This window comes from Ambystoma mexicanum, chromosome 6q, assembly GCF_040938575.1.
Source record: "Ambystoma mexicanum isolate Mex_15411 chromosome 6q, UKY_AmexF1_1, whole genome shotgun sequence".
NCBI lineage: Eukaryota > Metazoa > Chordata > Amphibia > Caudata > Ambystomatidae > Ambystoma > Ambystoma mexicanum.
In genome coordinates this window covers 1,117,266,398-1,117,289,918 of record NC_090937.1, presented here as the reverse complement: position 1 = coordinate 1,117,289,918, position 23,521 = coordinate 1,117,266,398, and positions in this window count along the sequence as shown.

Here is a 23,521-nt window from a genome sequence, read left to right as displayed (position 1 = left end):
TTTCCTGGTCGTTTATGTCAACTCTTCCCAGCACACTTCTGGATCTCTTCCCCAGACCTGCGTAGGTCTACACTTTTGACCATAGTGCTGTGTGTCACCTGCAAAAGACAGAGCAAGAGATTGTCCTGTGTCTGAAGTATGTTTATCTTCCAGATGGACTAATTCACTGTGCTATCTAGGGTACTTCAAAACATACCCTCTACTTATATGCTTTGTGTCTAGTGCGGCTACGTGTGTACGTTTGGCAATGAGGTCACTTGCTCTCGTTCTCTTATGGTAGGGTTGCCTTAGTGAGTAGCATCTCTCATACTTATATCGTGGATGGGGCTACCGCCATGAATGATGTACTTCTCTCGTTTCTATGGTATGGAGGCAGGGTTGGGGCAGCCAAGATGATTGTTGTATTCATTTGCCTCTGGACACCTGGAATTGTGTTACCCATTTCTGCTTGTTCGGGTGGATAAGGAATGAATGCATGTGCTCCTCGATTATTGAAAAAGACATGTTGGTGGCATCAGTGGTCATAAACCAATTAATTTCCAGACCTCCGAGCCTGAACTACATTTGTTGCTGGTTCCCATGAGCCATCAACGTTACACGGTAAAGTATCTATTGGTATGTCAATTAATCGAGTCCCAACATTTCCAATGTGCTCTTTTTTATAGTTTCATATGTGATATCATCTTTAGGATTTTTGGTAGAATAATTGTAGATAACCCACAAGAATGGCAGGGACATTTTGGCTGCAATATTTCTCAGGCCAAGGCACACAGTGAGCAAACCACTCAAAGTTTATGAAGAGCAAGACTGCAAAAACTCAGGCAAGTTCAAGTCTGCATATGTAGTTTGCGGATTTCAGGACAACATCCTTGTAAGATGATGCAGCAGGATTTGAAGCTGATATGTGCTTGCAGCAGGAGCCAGTGTAGAGAGATGTGATCAAATTTCAGAGTACTTCTGCAGCATATAGGGGGGCCGTGGCAAGCAAGCCATGCACTAGGAAGAGCAAACCTGGAGCTCCCGACGATCCGGAAAACATCCTTACAATGCCTGCCTTCTAACCTACTGAAAACGGGACAAAAAACCATGCAAATGGATGCGAAATGATACGGCACAGAATGGTATGCTCGGCAACTGCAACAGTGTGAACCGGAGGAACTGCAAGCATTGAGGCGAGCGAGCTGTAACAAAATATGGAAATAATATGTAAAAATTGTAAAACAATTAAATCAAAAAAAAAAAAAAAAAAAAAAAAAAAAAAAAATATGTCCGCTTAGCACAACAAAGGAATCGAAGGGCTGAAACTGGAGATGCGGACGCCAATTTACAAAAGAGCCGCCACGGACCACTCCCTGGGAGAGGGATTGCAGGAAGCGTAAAACAGAGCACGTGGGCAATCAGAAGATGCCTGCCCCGTGATCGTGTGAACTGGGGCCCCACATGCAGATGTCCCGCCCCTGGGCGCCCGAGAGAGAGCCCGACCCTCAACACAAAGAGAGCCGCGGTGCCAGAGCGGGGGCACGCAGGGCGGCGACCCAACATGGGAGGCCGGGACACTGACGGCCCCCCAATCCAGAGTGTGATAGACGTGCTAGCCGGAGAAAGGACCGACTGCACACACTGTGTATGGACCCCCGCCCGGAAACCAAGAACGAACTGCAGCAACAAGAGGGGCTCCGTGGAGCTTGCAAGGTGGAGCACGGACCAACGCCCGGGCACTTGGCCCCTGACGATCCGCGAGGCGCTCGCCCTGTGAGTGAGTACACCGGGCCCCATACAAGGGGGCTCCATGGCTGGACACTCGCTCCTAGCTGCTAGGAGAGCCGCAGCGGGGGCACAGAGCGTGGCGACTACACACAGAGGGCCGGAACGCTCCCAGCCCCCCCGGGCACACGAGGCAACACAAGTAAGAGCCGGGAAGAGGACCGGCTGTGCCCGCTGCGTGGTATTCCATGTTTTTAGACCTCGAACTGAAACACAGCTTAGGCCCGCTAATCAAAGTATCGGAACAGGAAAAGTGGGGCCACAACAACAAAGGGCACGACACCTGGTGGGGCGCCTACAGATGCAATACAGCTCGGCCATAGATATATGAGCGCAAGGCTGCAGCCTGATCCCACAGTAAGGCGAGCAAATCCACATGGCCACCCGGGGTCGGGGCACTGGGAATAAGACACTGTGTGGGGGGCGGGAGGCGCAGACTCACCCACAGACAAGACACAGCCTGGGGCCCTCGCAGACAGGGGACCAGGCTGGGGCGGAATGGAAATTGAGAAATAAGGGGAACATCAGTGCCAGAACAATACTCAAAGAGTCCATACAACGCAATGCCTTAAACTATCTGTGACCCACCACTCTCAAGAGCAGGAAAGTCTGCAACGCCAGGGGAACAAGGAACACAAAGGGGAAGGACCCCAATACTACTAAAGCCTTGGACACAGACAACGGAGCTGGAACACTGGAAGGGATAGCAATAAGCCCACACAATTAAGGCTGAGTCCCTGATAGCGGCAACAGATCGCAACATCCGGAGCAGGGAGCCCACTCACCTGGCGCAGCTAAGGACATGGCAACCAAGCTCAATAAAACAAAAGGGAAGCAACCTACGATGGAGGACTACACTAAGACCCCGCAATCAACGGACGGTGCCAGAAGCAAGGATAGAAGCGCCCAGCAGGATGTATCCCCAGCACGAGGAGACCGGCAAATCCTGCAAGCTATTGCAGAACTGAAAGCGGCGTGGGAAACGAAACTGGAAGCTGCCATGACCACACTGAAAGTGGCATTGGAATCCAAAATAGACGCAGTACAAATAGACCTAAACCTCCGGAGACAAGATGTAAGGGCAATAGGGGTCCGAATGGGAGGACTAGAAAAAGAAGTGGGGGCCAACACAGCAGCTTGCGCCTCGCACGCCTCAGAGATCCACACGCTGCGCCAGCAGGTGGGCAACCTAGAGAGCAGGGCCGAAGAAGCCGAGGGACAGGCGTGAAGGAACAATATATGTATTGTGGGGCTTCCTGAGGGAGAAGAGGGATAGAACCCCACAGAGTACATTGAATCCATGTTGCTGCAAGAAATAGAAGGGGGAACACTTACTCAGGGATTTGCAGTAGAAAGAGCGCATAGAGCCTTGGCAAGGATCCGCCCCTCTGGGAGCCCCTCGAGGCCCATCATAGCCAAAATATTAAATTATCGCAACAGGGAAAAGATCCTGGAATACTTTCGCAAGGGAGGCACGATCCAAAGGACGCCTGCCTCAATTACAGCATACCCTGACTACACACTCCAGGTGCATCGACGGCGACTCAACTTCGGAGCAGTAAAGTGGAGGCTACGGGAGGCGGCCACAGATACATGCTGATGTACCCAGCGAGACTGAAGGTATTCCATAAGAACAGGACACTATTTTTTGACACCTCAGAGGAGGCATCGGATTGGCTAGATGCACAAAATTGCCCTGAAGGGAAGGAGTGCCGAGAAATGATGCAGAGACTCTGGAGAGTGAGGTGCTGTATAAGATGTAAAAATGGGACTTGATTATAGCCGTGTTATACAATGGGAAGGCAGCGAAATGACAACAGGGAGATACAGAGCACCCAACCTCACACCCCCTTAGTTAGTTGGGTTACCAGTAGAACGGTAACCTCCTGCTGGGTTCCCAGTACCGGTTTAGCTGGACGGGACCAAATGCGGGAATGCCTGAGATCCAGGGATGGAGCTGGGCAACAGTTGTGGTTGGAACAGGAGGGGTGAGGGGAGGGAGTTGGGGAGCATGCACCCGTGTGCCTCTGCGCATAATCCTCGCTAAATATTCTCGGGTTAAAGGACATGGAGGGAGGGGCGGGGAGAGGGACCGGAAGGGTAATGGGTGACCTCAGAATAATAACCTGGAACGTCAGGGGGCTTAACACCTACCTGAAGAGAAATAAGGTGATGATGTACTTGAGGAGGCAAAAGGTAGGCATAGCTCTGCTGCAGGAAACTCACCTCACCAAGGAGAAACAGGAGGTAATAAAACAAAAGTGGAGAGGCACTACCATAGGAGCAACATATTCAGCATACACTAGGAGGGTGATCATTTGGGTGGCACCACAGGTGCATTTCCAGATATTACAGACCATGGTGGAACCGGATGGGAGGATGGTAGCACTGCAGGGGCTCTTGGAGAACAGGGAACTAAGCATTATAAACACATATGCCTCCAACCAAGACACAGCGACTTACTATAAAACATTATATAGAAAGATCAGCCCCCTCACAGGCGGAGCGATCATATGGGGAGGGGACTTCAATTGTACGCTAGACCCTAAACTAGACAGATCTGATACGAAACTAGATAAACCCACCCCCGCAGCGAGAGCGTTACAGGCCCTGCTGAGAGACTTTGGGCTAGAGGACATTTGGAGGCGGCAACACCCGACAGCAAGACGCTACTCACACTACGTGGCCCCACATAATCTGTACACGAGGCTGGACTATGTGATCACCACCCCCGGAATAGCGGGGGAAGTGGTGGGCTCAGACTACAAAGCTAGAATACTATCTGACCACTCCCCTTTGGTCCTGGAGTGGCGCCACCAGCCCTCAAGAGCCAGAATTCCAACAAGAAGGCTTAGGGCCGAGGCACTGAGAGATAACACATTCGGAGATGACCTACGGGAAGAGATAATTAGCTATTTCAAGAACAATACTGGAAGCGTGGAATTGGAGGGAACTCTGTGGGAGGCCTTTAAGGTGGTAATAAGGGGGATGACCATAGAAGCCCCAGTTACACTGGAGGAACTAGAAGCAGTGTTGATGCATCTACCCACGTGCAAAGCCCCGGGCATGGATGGGCTCCGCAGCGAGTTTTATAAAACATACAGACAAGAGATCTTTCCCCCGCTACTAGCAATGCTGAATAAGGCATATGAGAAAGGTAGACTGCCGGAATCTCTGAAGGAGGCGGTAATCATCCCTCTCCTTAAACCAGAAAAGCCTAGCGTAGATTGTGGGTCGTATAGACCACTAACCATGTTAAACCAAGACAGCAAAATCCTTACATCAGTACTCGCGAATAGACTTAAGCCAGTGATAAACAAACTAATACACCCGGACCAAACTGGGTACGTCCCAGGCAGAAGCATATCTGATAATCACAGGAGGCTCCACCACATCATAGAGCAGACAGAGGGCGACCCAAACGAAATAGCAGTAGTTTTGCTAGATGCAGTCAAGGCCTTTGACTCGGTTCGGTGGCCATGGCTGATGGCAGCTTTAAAGGAATACGGGATGGGACCTGGGTAGCTGCGGTGGGAGAAAATGTTGTATAGCTTCCCCCCAGCCAGGGTAAAAACAGGAGCGATAATCTCAGATAGATGACAACTAAGCAGAGGCACGAGACAGGGTGGCCCATGGTCTCTGATGCTGTACATCCTCGCACTTGAGCCGCTGGCAATTTATCTGAGACAGCAATACAGTGTGGTAGGTGTGCGCACCAAAGGGGGACCGCACTTGATATCACTGTAAATAAATAAATAAATTCGGCCGCATATAGGACACATCTCAGGGGTGACAGGGTAGTCACTGGAAGGCCTTATAGAAGGGCATTTCGTCCAGGTGGAAAAGGACAAGGCTTGCACAGCGGATCTGAAGTAGTTTTCTGGCATTAAGGGCCTGATTTTCTGCAGGAGGGGATGTTGTAGCTAGCCATTGGTGTCTTCCAGGCTATGTTCTGCTTGAAGGCAAGGTTGTAATGGTTGGGCAGAAATTCTGAGCCCTGAGCAGACCAGATAGGCCGGGAAATCTCATACCCAAGAAACAGAAGAGTCAAGGCAAATGACAAATGCCTGTTTTATTAACAAGCACTACAAACGAGGGACAGCAGCAAACACAATTTGTCTCAGCGCTCTCAATGAATTTCATGCACAACATTAGCTTATAATCGAAAAACACATGATAGTGATGTTGCATTTCCTAAAACCTATGTGAAGATGGGATTGGTGCAGGAAACTACCTACATATAGCATACATCCTGGTCAGTGTTCTCATTGGTTATTGAACTGTGGTGGCCCCACCTCAGACCACCCCTTAAAAGTGATAAGGTAGGGGAATATATCATAGCAGTAATTAATCAGCTTCTGCAACAGTTGCAAGACAGCACTTATCAGAGAGCAATACGCATAAAGCATCAAGTGGCATACTTTTGTGGTATTATCTGCACGGGTCCTCCCCCATCGTCGACCAATGTGAGAAGTTTTGTAATCCTGTGCCACTGGTCGATGCACTCTTGATTCGCATTTTCTACAACTTCTTCCCATTGTCCTAATAGTGCTTGCGCTTTGCATACAACCAGTCCATCCGTCCACCCCTCAGGTGTGAGTACTGGTCCCTTTATCTGCAGTTGCCCATGTTCCAACATCCAGGTATCTCCTTTCATGCCTTATTGTTACACTGTAACACTTTATTTTCCTCTATTGTAATTCCTGTTCAACTTGGCCCAGGCTGCTCATACCTTATCACTCTATGATCTTTTTCTGATTTTGCCCTGGATTTCAAATCTTGCATATAATTATCTTCTCTTTGGGATGTTGCCTTGTTTACACATACTAATGAAGCAGTTTGGTCTTGGAATTGTCCTCTAGTTAGACTGAGTGCAAGGTGCCTTAGGCAGTGTGCCTTCTTGACGGGTACCTCTGTGACTAGAAAAACCCTTGAGGTGCCCATAGCATAGAGAATTAGGGAACACACGTAACAACTCTCAACTGAAGTTTCTCGACCCACCTTACTCATGTGCTTGTACCACATGTTATGGGTCACCTGGGCTGAATTCATCATATAGGAATTTATGTGTTAGAGGTTAACCTTAACCTCCCATTTCATTCTCCTTGACTGCTGGATACTAATAGGAAAGGCTTGTTCTATTTCATCATCTAACATAGGAATGGGTGTCATGTTAGCATGCGCAGGTTTGGGCACATTATATAGAATCACTTCTTGTACTGCCAGAAAAATGAAGAGATAGAGACAACAGAATATAGAAATGGCAGCTACAATCAGCACTGCTAGTGCATCCGCCTGCTGCAATGGGGCACAGCCATAACGTGGTCTGTGTGCCAAAAGGCTGTACTTAACTGAATAAAAAAGATTCATAATTTTTGCTTCTCCTTTATGGTATATTCTGCACACTGGGTACCCTCATGTTGATGTCAAGTTACTATTGTCTATATAAAAAAACAGTGTCATGATCGCCTGAAGGATCCTTTCAATAATCCATCTAGTGTTAGGATCTACTAATAGAGTGACAAGTGGTACCTTGGTGGACTTGAAGATCCAGTAGCTATTGAGTATAAAGGCAAGAATTCCATACAGCATTACTCTTAGAGGTAACTTCTAGTAATCATTTTATTTTTCCTTATAATACATGCACTTTATTATGCAGGCAGAATGTTCTTGGGGAGGAAGTTCATTTGAGCCAGTAGATTTGTTTGTGTAAGGAGAACAGTGTATTATTGGCTCTAGTTTGCAGATTACTGACTGTTTCTTGTTGTTGACCTCGTCTGGATTCTCATCACGACTTCTTCTGGTTCATCATCTTGGACTGACAGCAGGTGAGTCTCTCCTTTGCAGCGATTGATGTCTCTGAGATACAGCCTGGTGCGCCTTCCTTGCACTGTAACCACAGTTTGTGCGCCTTCTTCCACTGTAAAAGGTCCTTCAAATCTAGGCTTGTGCCAGGTTCAGTACAAAATTCTTGGCAAAAACAGAATCACCAATGGGTTTGAGTAAGGTCTGTAGATCAATTTTTTGCTATCCTTCTCATTGTTATTCGACCTCACCTGCCGGTTCCGAAGCTGTTGAGACATAAAATAGACACTTGCGGTCATACCAGTCAAGCAGTCCTTCATTTCTGAGAAAAACAGCAGTACTATGGGCCTCTGTTCGCACCTTAGTGGGAGGAGCAAAAGGTATGTGCATTTAGCGTCCCATTACCAGCTCATGAGGAGTCAGATGATGGTCTGAGTCGGGCTGAATGCATAATGCAAATAGAGTTAAGGGTAGGCAATGGAGCCATCCTTTTTTCAGGGTAATTGTGAGCTTTGCTATCCTCTCTTTGTGAAGATCATTGAGTCATTCACAAATTCCATTTTCCTGCGGGTGATATGTGGAAGAGAATTTATACTTAATGCCCAGCAGGATGGTGATATGTTCGAACAACTTGTTTACAAAATGCTGTCCATTGTCAGACCGGAGGACTTTGCACACTCTCCATCTCGGAAATACCTTTCATACAAGGAGTTTTACAGCACATGTGGCATCATGGTGCGTAAACGGACCTGCCTTTATCCATCAAGAAAACGGGCATACAACTACCAACATATATCTGTAGCTATTACAGTTTTGGAGCACATCTATATAATCTATATTCAAATGCTAAAAAGGCATGGTGGGATGGGGTATTGTTCCTCTCACTATGCACAGCATGTGCCCAGCCATTAATTTATGGCTCACCGCACAATTAACAACTAAAGCTGCAAAATGCTAAGTGAGGTTGGGTGTGAACCACTCCGACGAGATCAGAGCTGCAATACTCTCTTGTGTCGTGTGTGCAGGAAAATGTTGTCTGAATGGAAGAAGCTCTGACTTTTCCAATGTGACAGTTCAGCAGGCACTGTGGACGTCACGTAGGCAGGGTCTGCATACACTGTTTTTCCTGAAATGTAGATGCAGTCTTGCACTGGCCACTACTTCGAAGTCACCATTCAATTTTAGCTTTACCAATGCAGTCCCTGTGTGTCTTTTTCCTGAAGTCTGGTCAATTGTCAAAAGAACCACAAATTAATAGCACTTCCCCCCTCCGAGGGCATTCTCTCCAACATGGAGTATATCATCGTAATGTTCAGTGTAACTGGTGCAGTCATGAACATAGTCCTCTTCTCCTACTGGCTCTGCTATGAGCATTGCTGGGTTCACAACTCCAAACAAAAAGGTAATGGCTAGAATGTTTTGAATTAATCATAACCATGGGCATAGCTCGGGACAACCCTCCATGCACAACATTTTTCAGCCTGCCAAGCCATTACAGAAGGGGAAAAACCATATGCAAATCAGGCTTGGTCCTACCCCAAAAGGGGCAGTCCAGCCCAAACTGCTAGGTCACATCCCTTCTGCACGAGACCACAAGCATCACCAGACATGTTTCAGCCTTGTTGGGCATCATCAGTAAGGAGTAGCTTGGGTCTCTAGGCTGGGCAGACTCAGGACCCACGTCTGGGCATACCCGTCCCACTTGGTGTGACATTAGCAAAACAAAAAGGTGATGGCTGGAAGGTTTTGAATTAATCATAACGACGGGCATAGCTCTGAGCAACTCTCCATGCACAATGTTTTTCAGCCTGCCAAGCCATTGCAGAAAGGGAAAAACCATATGCAAATCAGGCTTGGTCCTACCCCAAAAGGGGCAGTCCTGCCCAAACTGCTAGGTCATATCCCTTCTGCACGAGACCACGAGCATCCCCAGACATGTTTCAACCTTTTTGGGCATCATCAATGAGGAGTAGCTTTGGTCTCTAGGCCGGGCAGACTCGGGACCCATGTCTGGGCATACCGTTCCCACTCGGGGTGACTTTAGCAAAACAAAAAGGTGATGGCTGGTAGGTTTTGAATTAATCAAAACCACGGGCATAGCTCTGGCCAACCCTCCAGACCATCGTTTTTCAGCTTGCCAAGCCATTACAAAAGGGGAAAAACCATATGCAAATCAGGCTTGGTCCTACCCCAAAAGGGGCAGTCCAGCCCAAACTGCTAGGTCATATCCCTTCTGCACGAGACCACGAGCATCCCCAGACATGTTTCAGCCTTGTTGGGCATCATCAGTGAGGAGTAGCTTTGGTCTCTAGGCCGGGCAGACTCGCGACCCATGTCTGGGCAACCCGTCCCACTCGGGGTAACTTTAGCAAAACAAAAAGGTGATGGCTGGAAGGTTTTGAATTAATCAAAACCACGGGCATAGCTCTGGGCAACCCTCCAGACCATCGTTTTTTAGCCTGCCAAGCCATTCCAGAAGGGGAAAAACTATATGCAAATTGGGCTTGGTCCTACCCCAAAAGGGGCAGCCCAGCCCAAACTGCTAGGTCACATCCGTTCTGCACAAGACCACAAGCATCCCCAGACATGTTCAGCCTTGTTGGGCATCATCAATGAGGAGTAGCTTGGGTCTCTAGGCCTGGCAGACTTGGGACCCACGTCTGGGCATACCCGTCCCTCTCGGGGTGACTTTAGCAAAACAAAAAGGTGATGTCTGGAAGGTTTCAAATTAATCATAACCACGGGCATAGCTCTGGTTTTTCCCCTTCTGTAATGGCTTGGCAGGCTGAATAACAATGGTCTGGAGGGTTGCCCAGAGCTATGCCTGTGGTTATAATTAATTCAAAACCTTCCTGCCATTACCTTTTTGTTTTGCTGGGTTCACTACTCTACATCTAACTATCTTGATTGCCGGGTTCAAAATGATCACCTCATGCCCACATTCTCTCTGTGTTGTCAGTCTGCTTTTGGGTTTCTCAAGAATTGTGACTAGGGCATGCTCTACATATAGCGTTATTCCACAGCCTATTGTAATATTTGCTGACTTCTCAATTGCCAAGGTTGCGGCAGACAATGATTGTTCACAGGGGTCATGGCCCCTCATCACTGGGTTAAGGGACCCACTGTAATATGCTAGTGGCTTGTGTCCCAAAGATGTCTTCTGTGTAAGCACTGCTGTCATTACCACCCCATTGGAGTGTGAGCATAGGAAGAATTCTGCACTGTAATCAAGAATTCCTAACACTGGTGCTGTGCATATTGCTTCTTTCAAGTCATTTAATGCTTCATTAATTTTGCCTGTCCAGGCTACACTACTGTCATTCTTCCAAGCTTCTTTAAGACCCTTTAAGAGGAGTCTGACATACGTACTCTAATCAAAGACCCATGCTCTGCAGTAGTTGCAGAGCCCCAATAACTGCGGCATTACTCTTACTGTCTTTGGCTGGGCAGTCTTCATGATTGCATCTGCTCTTTCAGGGGGCACCTTTCTGCCTTCTTGAGATATCAATTGTCCAATGTACAAGACCTCTACCTGATCATATTGTAACTATTCCTTATCTACCTTATATGCTTTATCTGCTAGAACTGTCATTAAGTGTACTGAATATTGCCTGCACTGTTCTTCAGTCTCACTGCACACCTAATTGTCTTCTACATTCTGAACTATTGTACTGTCAAGATGGATGTTTCCCAAATCCATCTGGAAGACTCTGTTGAACATGTATGGTGACTCACTGTACCCTTGTGGTAAACAAGTATGTTTCCACTTTTCATTTCTATATGAAAAGGAGGTCAGGTCTTGTGATTCTTCGTGAAGGGGGATTGAAAAGAATGTGTTCTTTAGATCAATTACTGCAAAACATTTGGCTTTGGGTGGGGTGTTACACAATATCATAGCTGGGTTCGTGACCTATGGGAACTCTGCTTCAACAATATTGTTTAGAGGGTGTAAATTCTGAATAAATCTCCCCGACCCCCATGCTGATTTCTTCACAGGGTCACCGCTGTATTACATCTCAAAAATGCCCTCACCTGCTTCTCTTGACATGGAGTACTGTTTTACTCTTGGTAGGATTCCCCCTGGTTTTAGTTTGATTTTTACTGTGCCTACTCCTTTCAGTAGGCTAACATCATAAGGACTGTTTGTCCAAAATGTGCCTGGTATATGTGCCAAAACAAATTGGAAAAAATGATGGTCTTTTTTTTATCAGTGCCATCCTCTGTGGCACCTCCCTGTTTTCAATTTTCACACAATAGGTGAGGCTTAGAGGGAATACCACTTCATCATCTGAGCTTTCGTCTTTGAACAATTACTCATCTGTCAGGTCAGTCAGTCTGTGTCCTTCGTCCAAAGCAATTCGTGCTCTGCAAGTTTTCCATTCATCATCAGTCCAGTGAATAATCAGCCTTTCTTCCCTCGCTATTACTGCTTCTAGCTCTAACAGAAACACATACCCTTCCTCCTCATCGATGGGAATCTCTGGCCTGAAAAATATTCTGCGGGTAGCCACAATACCATGCCCCTGATCCCAAGAAGCCATGCTAACCAGAGGCTCACTCCATATTGAAACACCTTGGGATCAATGGGTACACCCCTCGGTGGCATTTGCCCTGAGAATGCTGACATGAATTCTCGATGGTTCATGTAATGAATCCCAGGAGTGGAGCACACTATTCCCTGGTCAGTGAACGAGATGGTCATGTTGTATTTGCTTATCAAATTCCATCCCATGTTGTTTACTGGTGTCTAATGGAAATATAATAGTGGCATGGAAAGGTCCTGTTTTCCTATAGTGATGGATGGGTTGTCAGTGAATAGAACCAAGTTTGTAGCCCCAGAAAACCCTTGTGCATTCATAAATCAATCCAAATTTTATTTTGGATTTCTCCATAAACAGTACACAAAAACACATCATTAAAACAACATAATATATACAACATCATAAAACCCAATTTAAAATCTTCCAACTTCAAACATACATTTTTAAAACGAGGCAGTCTGATAAACGTCAGGGTGGGTAAAACATAAGTCTATTCGCCCGTTTTGTGCAAAAAATGCGTTCTCATGTCTAGAGCTCTTTTTAAAATTTCACCCAAATCATACAAAAAAAGGTATCCTCTGAGTTTAGGACCATAGACATTGCTTCCTTAATGACTGTAATCTGCGTACTCCTAAAACGAGATTTTAACCGATCCTTCCTCATGTCCTGATAATGTGGGCAGATGAGGAGGAAGTGAACCAGATCCTCATCCAACCACGTCTTACAGCCACATTTGCCTGATCCCTTCATCCAGCTAATCCTTTTAGACAGAGGCAATAGATTTAAATGTGCTAAAATCAGCAGCCTTCTGCCTGCTGATGAGTTTATTTTAGTAATTGGGCCTGGACTAAGCTTATACATTTTGAGATCGGAGTGCCAGGCCAGCGACAGAAGGGATCTACAATTTACCACCTCAGAGTCGAGGGCCTTTCCCTTTGACCAGGAAAGAATACTTGCCTTAGCTTACTTTAATATCCCTGGCTTACGGTGTTCCCCTGATCCCGACTGGAACACCTGCCACAGACTGCGCCCAAATCTGATCCACTCATATTTCAGTGCACTCTCCGAGACCTCCATCTCTTGGAATCCAGCAGCCACACTAGCATTAGCAACAAAACCTAATTTGAGCCTTACCCAATATGATACGAGTCTTAGATTGCACTATCAGGTTAACACCCTGAAGTCCCAACTCTACCCTCAAGGTGCCACTTGGGCAGCTAGGCGATAGCCCAAGCAGCTGTCTCAGAAAACAGTTCTGAATAGCCTCCAGAGATTTACCGTCCCGATCTTGTGCATTCATGGATTCATGGCAACGCCCGATATTGGGTATCTCTCCTCCATAACACAGTACCTGGTCACCCCCTTATCTACAAGGAAGGAACATTTTTTGTCACCCATCATTACTCCGACTTGTGGTTCCTCTTGTGGGTCGGGTGTAACTGATAAGATTGAACACATCAGGTCAGTCTATGGGCTGTCCTTTTGGGTACAGGTTCAACCCTGTCCCAGTGAAAGGATTCCCCCCCACTATGGCCACGTTCCCTATTCTAGTTATAGGTGACAATGCTCCTGCATTTGCATTCCGTGCTGCGATAGTTGTATTCTGTTGTACTGGTATTTGAGGCTGTGCCTGTGTTTGCTGTATCTGTGTGGGTATTAGCTGCGTATGTGCTGGTTGTGATTGTGCTTGCACTGGGGTCTTTGGTGTGTGGTGTATGTTATATTTTCAGCACATGTGTATGATCCTGCGTGTGATCTGCAACCCCATCTGATCCTGCCAATTCTGTTGCATTCTTGCCCCGCATTCTTCTCCCACTTCTACATACTCGGGCAATGTGTCCCATTTTCCCACATGTCCAACATTGTTGAGGTGGTCCCCCAAATCTGTGCAGTCCCCCATTAAATCTTCCTCCTTGCAGAGCTTGGAACCCAATCCCTCTTCCTCTCAGTGCAATCACCCTTCCTTGTGGCCAATAATTATATTCTCCCCTTCCTGCACAATTCACTCCGGCCATTGGCTGTACCTGCTGTGTGTTTTGTGTAACCATTCCCTCTCCACTTGTCAACATATCCCCTTCCATGAAAAACTTTGATCGTTTTTTCTGGACTAACTGTGCAGTTTTCTCTCCTCACGCTTCTTTCTTGCTTTCTCTTGTAATAGCCGACAATGGTGAACTATCATTAATTGGATCTCTGTCCATGGATTTGCTTCCATTCCATATAATTCTTCCAGCGTCCTTTGCACTGGCTCTGGTAGTCTTTGGCACAGGATGTGGTGAAACATATCTATAGTTTTGTCAGGATATTGCACTCTAAGTGGCCTCCATATGTTTGCCCTGCAGTTGTTAAATGGTGTGCCATCATGAGCTGTGTTTTGTGCAGTCGCCCACGATACCCCGCCCTTTTCAAAATGTTATCCGCTTTCTCCCCAATGGCGGCTGCTAACAAACTTTTTTTGTCGCCCACCGCTATTGTAATTCCTAACGTCATTCTTTCAGCTCAGAGATCCATGTCCCAGCCCTGAGGTCAATGTTGGTAATTTACCTCTCAAATTGTCCTTGTCGATTTGTGGCCATAGTATATATTCCACTCATCCTCCCCCCTTTCGAACAATGGAAATTGTGGCAATTCTGTATTGTATTCCTGTTCAGGGTTGCCCTTCGATTTTGTGACTTCATCTGTCATGTTCTCCTTTTTCTGTCCCGGTAATGTTCTTACCATGTTTACATAGGGGGTTATGTCTTCTAAGCCCTGCAATTGTTCCCTTGACTACTTGGGATATTTTGCAGGGTCTGATCTTTTCTCCTCTGCTTCTTCCAAATCTGACAACACTACCTCCTTCTCTGGCCACTCTTGCATTTTCCATTCCTCTCCCTCATTATCCTGTTCACCTCTTGCCTTGCCAAACCCCATTGTCCCACAATCGACATCACTTTCTTCATTTTCTCTGCCCTCAAGATCCAACTGCGGTAACGGGTTTGACCCGTATATTTCCCTCAATGCTTACTCCAATAGACTTGGCTCTCCTTGCCGTAATCCTACCACACTCCTTTTCACCTTGAGCGTGTTGCAGCTGTCCCTCTCACTTGCATATAAGTTCCCAATCCTCTTTCATATTGCTGCGCCCTCATCTTCATCTGGACGAGTATTATTTCTCTGAAACGTCTCTCGAAGGTCCTTTCCCTTTCCCGCTCATTCTTCTCTTTCCCTTTTAATATGCGCTCCTCAACAAGCATTTGTACTTCCTTTCTCCTCCTCTCATGACTCCGCTCTATTTGTCTTTCTCATTCTTCCTGTATTTCCTTTGCTCTTCTTTCTTCCGCTTCCCTTTACCTTTCTGTATCCTCCTTCTGCTTTCTCATCTTTCCCTGTTTTTTCTCTCCTTCTCCTTCTCTCGTTCTTCCAGTTCTCTTCTAACTTCCTCCTGCCACTTCTTTTCCCTTTCTTTGTTCATCCTATATTTTCTTTCCCTTTCTGCTACTTCCTCCATTATTCTCTCCCATTCTCTCTGTTCTTCCTCTAACTTCTACCTCTGTCGTTTCTCCGCTTCTTCTCTTGCCTGTCCCTATGTAACCTCTGTTCTTTGTTTTTAGAATCATCTATTTATTTTATTTATTTATTTTATTTTAATATTTATATTGCGCCGGTAGCTCGCAATCCTCGGGGCGTAGAAACACAGACACGAAGGACAAACAGTAACAGGAATTATACAATGAGGACGGGACGGCTACATAAATTTACTCTGGCTGGGGATAGACTGGGGGGCAATTTATTTGCAGATGTGGGTTTTTACCAGTTTGCGAAAACGGGTGTAGTTGGTTTCCAATCTTAAATGATCCGGAAGACTATTCCAGAGACTGGCTGCAAGGGTCGGAAAAGCTCTGCCTAAGCCGTTTTTGAGTTTGTGTGCGATTTTACCAAGTTGGGACGATCTCAATGTTTTATTTGGAACATATGGTTTAATCCTCGTTTTAAGGTAGGTTGGTGCTTTTCCATAAATACATCTATGTACAATGTTTAAGGACTTGAATTGCACATCGTCTTCGATTTTCAGCCAATGGAGCTCCCTTCTGGAGCTGCTGATATGCTCAGTACTAGATTTGAGCTTCACAATTCTTACCGCGTTGTTCTGTACAACTTGGTAGCTTTGTAGACACTGCTTGGAGGCACCCAGGACTAGGGCGTTGCCATAGTCAAGGCGTGACATGATGGTAGCTCTTGCTATGGTCGCGCAGTTGTCCTCTGATATAAAGGGTCTGATAGCTTTTATTAGTCGGAGATGGTAAGCACAGTTTTTTTTTATGTATTGTACTTGGGTGTCCGCCCCCAGAGATGCTTCCAGCAGCATGCCAAATTTGTAACCTTACATAGGACCGGTACGGGTGTATCTTTAATCTGGAAGGATGTGTAGGAGGGAGATAGCTTTGCTCGGGCTGAGGATGAGCCGAATATCATGAGCTCGTTTTTTTTTCTCGTTGAGGCACATCCAATTGGAGCCCATCCATTGTTCAACGTTGTTATATATCATGGTTAGTTGCTCACTATCTTTCAGATAGTCGCCGCTTAGTTCAAACACCAGCTGCGTGTCGTCAGCATAGTTTGTGAAATAGGTGTTGATATGGTCGAGAACAAAGCATAGGTACCTCAAGTAGAGGTGAAATAGCAGTGGTGACATGCTAGCCCCTTGGGGGACTCCGCAAAGGATTTCTTTTTCCAAGGAGAATTTGTCCCCCCAGTGCACCCTAGATATCCTATTTTTTAGGAAAGTCATTATCCAGCTGATGGCTTCATCGGAGCAGTTGGTGGTCTTTTTTAGTGCGTTCTGAAGTAGGTTGTGGTCGAGGAGGTCAAATGCGGCACTGAGGTCGAGTAGGATGAGGAGACCTGTCCTACCCTTGTCGATAATAATGAGAATGTTGGTCTGTAGGTCTAACATGGCCGTCTCAGTACTATGAGCAGGGTGGAAGCCTGACTGTTGTGGGTGGAGGGAGTTCGATTCCTCCACGTGTGCCTGGAGCTGCATGGTGGCGATCTTATCCATGATTTTAAGGATGAAATAGCAGTTTGTTATAGGTCTGAGGTTGTTCGCATCGCGTTGGTCGAGATTGTTTTTTTTTACCAGGGGGGTTACTGTGACCTTTTTGATGGCTTTAGGGACTTCCTGATCTCTGAATGAGGCATTAATGATCTTTGTCAGTATAGGGGCGAATATGTCTGTGTTGTCCAGTATTATTTTGGGCGGGATGATGTTTTCTGCGCATGTCGTGGGCTTCATGGTGGCAAGTACCCTGGTCATTTAACTGCTGGTGATTTCTGTGAACTTGAAAGTTCCAATACATGGTGTTGCGGTCTCATCTGGCAGAGTGACTGTCATTTTTTTGTTGGTCAGGGAATTTATAATAGTGTCCCTAGCTTTAGAGATTTTGTTGAAGAAAGCGATCTGAGTAGCATCGCATTCTTCTTGTGAGGGTAGGAAAGGAGGGGTGATAGCTTTAGGATTTTCTATGGATTTTAGAATGTTGAACAGTTTGCTGGTGGAATTAGCGGCTGTAGAAATCTGTTCATTGTAGAAGTTTTTCTTAGCCTCAGATATCATGTGTTTAAATTTTATTTCACTTTCCTTCCATAGGGCTTTATTGGCAGGTGATGGGTCTTTTAGCCAGACATTTTCTCTGTTTCGTTTGTCCCTTTTTTGTTCTGCTAGTTCTTTGGAGAACCATAGTTGTTTTTTTTGGGTGGATCTAGTTGACTTGGTTTGAATGGGCGCTACTTGGTCTGTAAGTTTTTCAAGATGACTGAGTAAATTTGCTAACAAAGTTTCACAGGAGTCGTTCTCATCTTGGTTGTTTTCCACCTCAGCCAGGCATTGTATGAGATGGTTCCTATCGATCTTTTTGTAGTTACAGTATGTCGAGAGGGTGGGGAAGTTGGGGGTTGTAGGTTTAGGAAGTGGCAAAGTGATTTGAAAGGATATGCTGTGATGATCTGACCATATGCAAGGTTCCGTCTTAAACTCTCAAGTTTCAAGGTTGTTAGAGATGACCCAGTCAAGAAGATGACCGTTATCCATTGTGGGCTCTTGGTTGTTGATCTTAAAATCAATGTTGTTTAGGGATCTTTGTAGTTTGCCAGCTTCTTTGTCTTTGGTGTCGCCATACCAGCTGTTAAAGTCACCCATGATTAAGGTGGCTGTGTTGGGTCCTTTAAGCATGTTTAGCTGGTGTGTTATTTCGTCGTTAAAGTCTGGGGTAGACGCAGGGGGCCTGTAAAGGACGATTAAGTTTAGGCTACTGTTAGGCGTGGGGGGTGTGTTTAAGGTGCAAGATTTTGCAAGCTGTGCATGCTATGCTATTGGGGAACATGTGGATGGAGTCTCTTGAAATGACTGCAACACCACCCCCCTGGCCCTCTTCTCTGTTTCAGTAGAAAATGGAGTAACCTTCCGGGACTGCGATATCGCAGGTAGGGCCGATGGGGTCCTTAAGCCAGGTTTCAGTTATGCAAAAGATGTCTATTTGTTCATCGACAATCCTGTCGTGAACACATTGTGCATGTTTATTGAGCGAGTGTTTAGCAGGCATATTTTAAAGTCAACCTTAGTTGTGAGGTGATGGTCGGGACTGTTCTGGTGGGGGAAGTGATCAATTTTTCTTTGTTGACTGGCCTTTTGGTAGCAAGTATTTCCCTAGTTGTGGACATATCCTGACTAGTATGGTCTAGGACAGTGTCCACCACGTTTTGGACCATATTGATGCATGCGTGTTGAGATCTGACGTAAGCTTGTCAATTGGGAGCATCCCCATGATTACCTGTAAAGATGTTGCTGTGGTCTATGAGAAATCGAGCAGCGGTTTCTGCCCTGGCCGCCGTGGACAGCGAGGACCGGCGCAGACCGGCTTGACTCTGAAAGCGCTGGTGCTGAAAGCGCCTGACGTTTCCAAAAGTAGGCAGCGGAGCTGCTGGGAAGTGTAGTTCCCGTTCAATTAGTGCACACAAAACTAGATACGAATGCTTTGCTCGTTGCACGTTTGTTTTCAGTCAGGTACAACGAAGTTACAATGCAATGAAATGAAATCACAAAAATGCAGGAAAGTAAAGTATAATGCCTTGGAAGGCGAATTAGACAAAAAGTATTCACACTAAACAAATTCAAAATCAGCAGTTCAGATAATTTAAATTGCTTCTTTCTCGTTACTTTTCCACCCTGGCTGAAGGGAAACTAACCTCTAACAGGATCAGCTGAAGCTATATTCCTTCCGTCCAATTTAAGTAACATCTGTCCTCCCAACCACTCGTTTGGAGTAATCACTGTCTCTTCCTTGTCCGTTGGTCTCGTTTTTCATACTTGCGTCCCCTCTTCAAGCTCTATTAGCTTCTCCTGTAGTTTGCTGCACTCGCTATACTCATCATGACTGGGCACTGTCTTTTTATTGTTTATACTATACCCATTTATGCTATCTTCACTACTGTAAGTGGGTGGTGCATATGTAGGGTTAGTATATCCTGCTGCTGCTTTTTACTCTGTTAGTTGGTAAAACCCTTGTTTTCTGTCTGGCGGATCGAGGCTCTGGAGAGGAGGAGGAGCCGAGGGCACTGTGCCCTCCCTTTCATGCTGATTGAGCATCCAAATCTTTCAGTGGTGGCTCTTCCACCTCATCTATGAACATTTTGCATAGCTCTAATGTAGCCAATCTCTTCTGCAGTTTGTTCTCTCTTATTTGCAGCATGAACATATGTGATCATGTGTTGCAGCACTGATTTTGAAAGAGTGCCCTCTTGGGGCCAGGGTAAAAACATTTTATCTGCTGTGACCCTGGGTGTGATATTTTTGAATTTTGTCCTTGTACCACGACAGGGATTTGCATACATTCATAAGGGGAATTTCTCCTCCCATAATGGCATGTCACGCTCTTGACTGCCGATACTTACCAACTTTGAAAAAAACAACCTTCAAATCTATTTATTTTCCACTCCTCCTTCTCAATGTCTTATAATCAACATTTCCTCCAATTTCCAACACGTCTTATGCCTCTTTCCAAGACTCTCAGCTTCACCAACAACCGTTTGGGTGTGCACCACAAATGTCACCCCTTACTTTCAAACACAAGTTCCACCTCCTATACAATATAGACCAATATTAACAAACCCTTGCTATCACAACCCTAAAGAACTTTTCACTCTCCCGTTTGCTTCTCAAAACCTCCTCACCACCTACCGCTGGCGGGCCACTCTTCGACACCTCCTCAATCTCTGTTCAATCTATTGCTGGCCAGCAATCCTTTATACATATAGGTGCACGTTCAAAATCCTACAATCAAAACCCGAAAACCCTACAGCACTGTCTTCTTGCCACACACAAGGGAACCTTATCTTACTCAGACCCTAAAGGGATGTTTGAAATGTATTTTTCCTAGCCCCTTGGCTAAGGCTTGATCTGAGGCTTAATATGTCACTTTTCAAAACCTTGTCCTAGGTAATCTTCTCATAAAACACTTTATCACAATTCCCCACTCTGTACAGACACCTCCCTTCCCTCTTCGTTTGTCACTACGATGCTTCTTATACTTAAAACCGTGGATTGGCAGAGGCCTTTGATATTGCTCCTCCCTTAACCAGCCCCTCGCCTTCACCCTGTGGAGCACCTCAGCGGGGATCGGGGCAGGACTTTCACCAAGGGGTCTCCTGATGGCCATCTTAAGGTTCACTTGTGATTCTCCGGTCTCCATGGGTTGCTCTGCAGTTCTCAGGCTCGCAACAGGAAAGACTCAACCTTCCGAGAGACCTGGTAAACCATCCGGCTCTGCAACAAATATGTAATGGTTGGGTGGAAAATCCCAGCCCTGAGCAGACCAGATAGGCCAGGAAATCCCAGGCCCAAGAAACGGAAGAGTCAGGGGAATGACAAAGACCTGTTTTATTAACCATCAATCTTAAACAGAGACAGAAACAAACACAATTTGTCTCAGCGCTCTCAAAGAATATCATGCACAACATTAGCTCATAATCAAAAAATACATCATAGTGACCTTGAATTTGCTAAAACCTTAATGAAGTTGGGATTGGTACAGGAAATTGCCTACATATAGAATGCATTTGCTTTTACTATTTTGAATGCTCAAATGTTTAGCTCTATTTTATTTGGTGCCTTATACTAGCATTTTAGAATTGCACAAGATTGAATGGTATCTTAGGCCTTTATTTTAGTGTTGAACTTTTTGGGTAGCTAGCTTTACAAGTTTTTATGGGCGTGTGATCGTCTTCCGTTGTACGGCTGCATTTTACATATTTGTCTGTGAGAATGCTACTTTTGGAACTACAATACCCGCCGGTACTGTAGTTTGCGTCCTCTACTAATTTGCTAACCGACGCTCATGGGGCATGGATGGGCTGCTTGCTGCTTGGTTTTTTTGTTGCGATTAAGTAAGCCTGACAATTCTATTTTTTCTTGTTTTTTTCCTTTTTGGAAGTCTGTGCCAGGAGGCGCCCATTCGATCTTTTAGAGGCCGCCCATAGAAATATGGCCAATAGAACAGTTGATTACAGGGCCATTTTAGATGCGGCGGCTGCACGCAGAGATTAGTGCACACTATCTTACGCCTCCTTCCGTTGTTGTAAATCCTCGTAATTTGGCGCAGGCTAATGTGGAGGAATGTACAAAAACAGAGAATTGCAACAAAGAAAATATGCAAATAAATATCTCCACTAGCGATTGTCCTGGTATGAGATGAATTCCAAGATTGGCCACATGCTTGCAGAGAATACATAGAATAAAGCCTCAGCAGGACTAGTAGCGAATAAACAATCTACTGACTTTTCTGTAGTGGTTAAAGTAGATAATATCAATCTACTACCTCTGGGAATTAATTAAACTATAGTGGACCTAGCACGGAATCTCCACGCAGACACTGTCTCCAATATACCAAAATCATGTTACTTAACACTAGATCTCTGGTTAAACATTCCACAGAGGTGGCAGATTATATTTTTGGAACAAAATCTAGATATGTGTGCTATTTAAGAGACATGGCTCCACCAAGCTGCGGGTGCGACCCTCAGTTTGGTTATCCCCCCTAGATATATTATTATGAGGAGGAACAGAGAATCAAAATCTGGAGGTGGGGTCACTGTGATTTCCTGGATGTCTGGGAAATAGCGAAAACAGGACCAACAGATAGTGACTTCTTACACCTTAAAATCGGGACGCCTACCACTAAATCTATTAATGTGGTGATTTTGTATCGCCTACCCTCTTTAATGCAAAATTTTAGTCACCAACTTGGGGAGGTCTTACTCCCATTATTGAAGCCCACTACTAAAGTTATTTTCATGGATGGTTTCAACCTATGGTGGGGTAATGATTCAGATAGCGCAGTCGAAAACCTGAAAGAAACTTTCTCGAGTCTGGGTTGATCTCAAGTGATTAATGAAGCTGTAAAGGTAACACTTTCGATTGGTTGGTTACCTATAATATAGAAACCACCAAGCCTAATATATCACCCTGCCCTTGTTCAGATCATTGTTTCATTTATTTTGAAATTCTTTTAACAAACCAATTTTGGAAAACAGAAATTCCACAAAAATGGGTCACGTCCAGAAATGTGCGGAGATTTCAGCCAGATATTATGGAAGCTTGGATCACCCCACTCTCCAAAAATCTGGTTAACTTAGAAACCTCAAAGCAAATAATAGCAGCATATCAAGATACCATGTCACTAGCAGTAAATTCTATTGAAAACTAGATTGCTTCTCATCGGAACTACAAACGTTGAAAGTAAAGAAAAGGAAATGTTTCCACTTCTGGAGAAAAACTCTTAAAGATATAGATAAAGAAGAATACAGAAAAGCAGCCAAAAAAACTATAAAGTTGCAATTTTAAAGGCAAAAAAGGTATGTCAGAAGCTTGCATACTGGAGGCACAACATTACTCAAAAGAGCTGTTCAAAATGTTGACAGAATTTGAAAATCCCTATCCAAAGGACAATAAAGAACACGTGAAGGATACGAAATGATGTACAACCATCCAACAGGCATGCTTGACAAGCCTAATGAGATCAAGTATAGCATCTCTCTTAAAGAAGATAAAGAGGTCCTGATTAAGTACAAACAGAAGCCTAAGGATTTAGAGGCATGCTTCAATTTTAAACTTGTTTTGGAAAAGGACTTAATGGCAATCATCAGAAAAATTCAAGCCGACTAAATGCAAGGGGGAAATTTGCCCAGCCATCACGGTTAAGGCTTATGCTCCTGACTTAATAACAGTACTTACCACATTTGTGAATAGATCTCTCTTGGAAAAAACATGTGCCAGTCAAGTTCAAAGGGTCCTGGATCACTCCACTGATCAAAACACGGGTTTGGATCCCGTGATTCCAATGAATTATAGACCTATCACAAACACTGCTTTTTTGCTA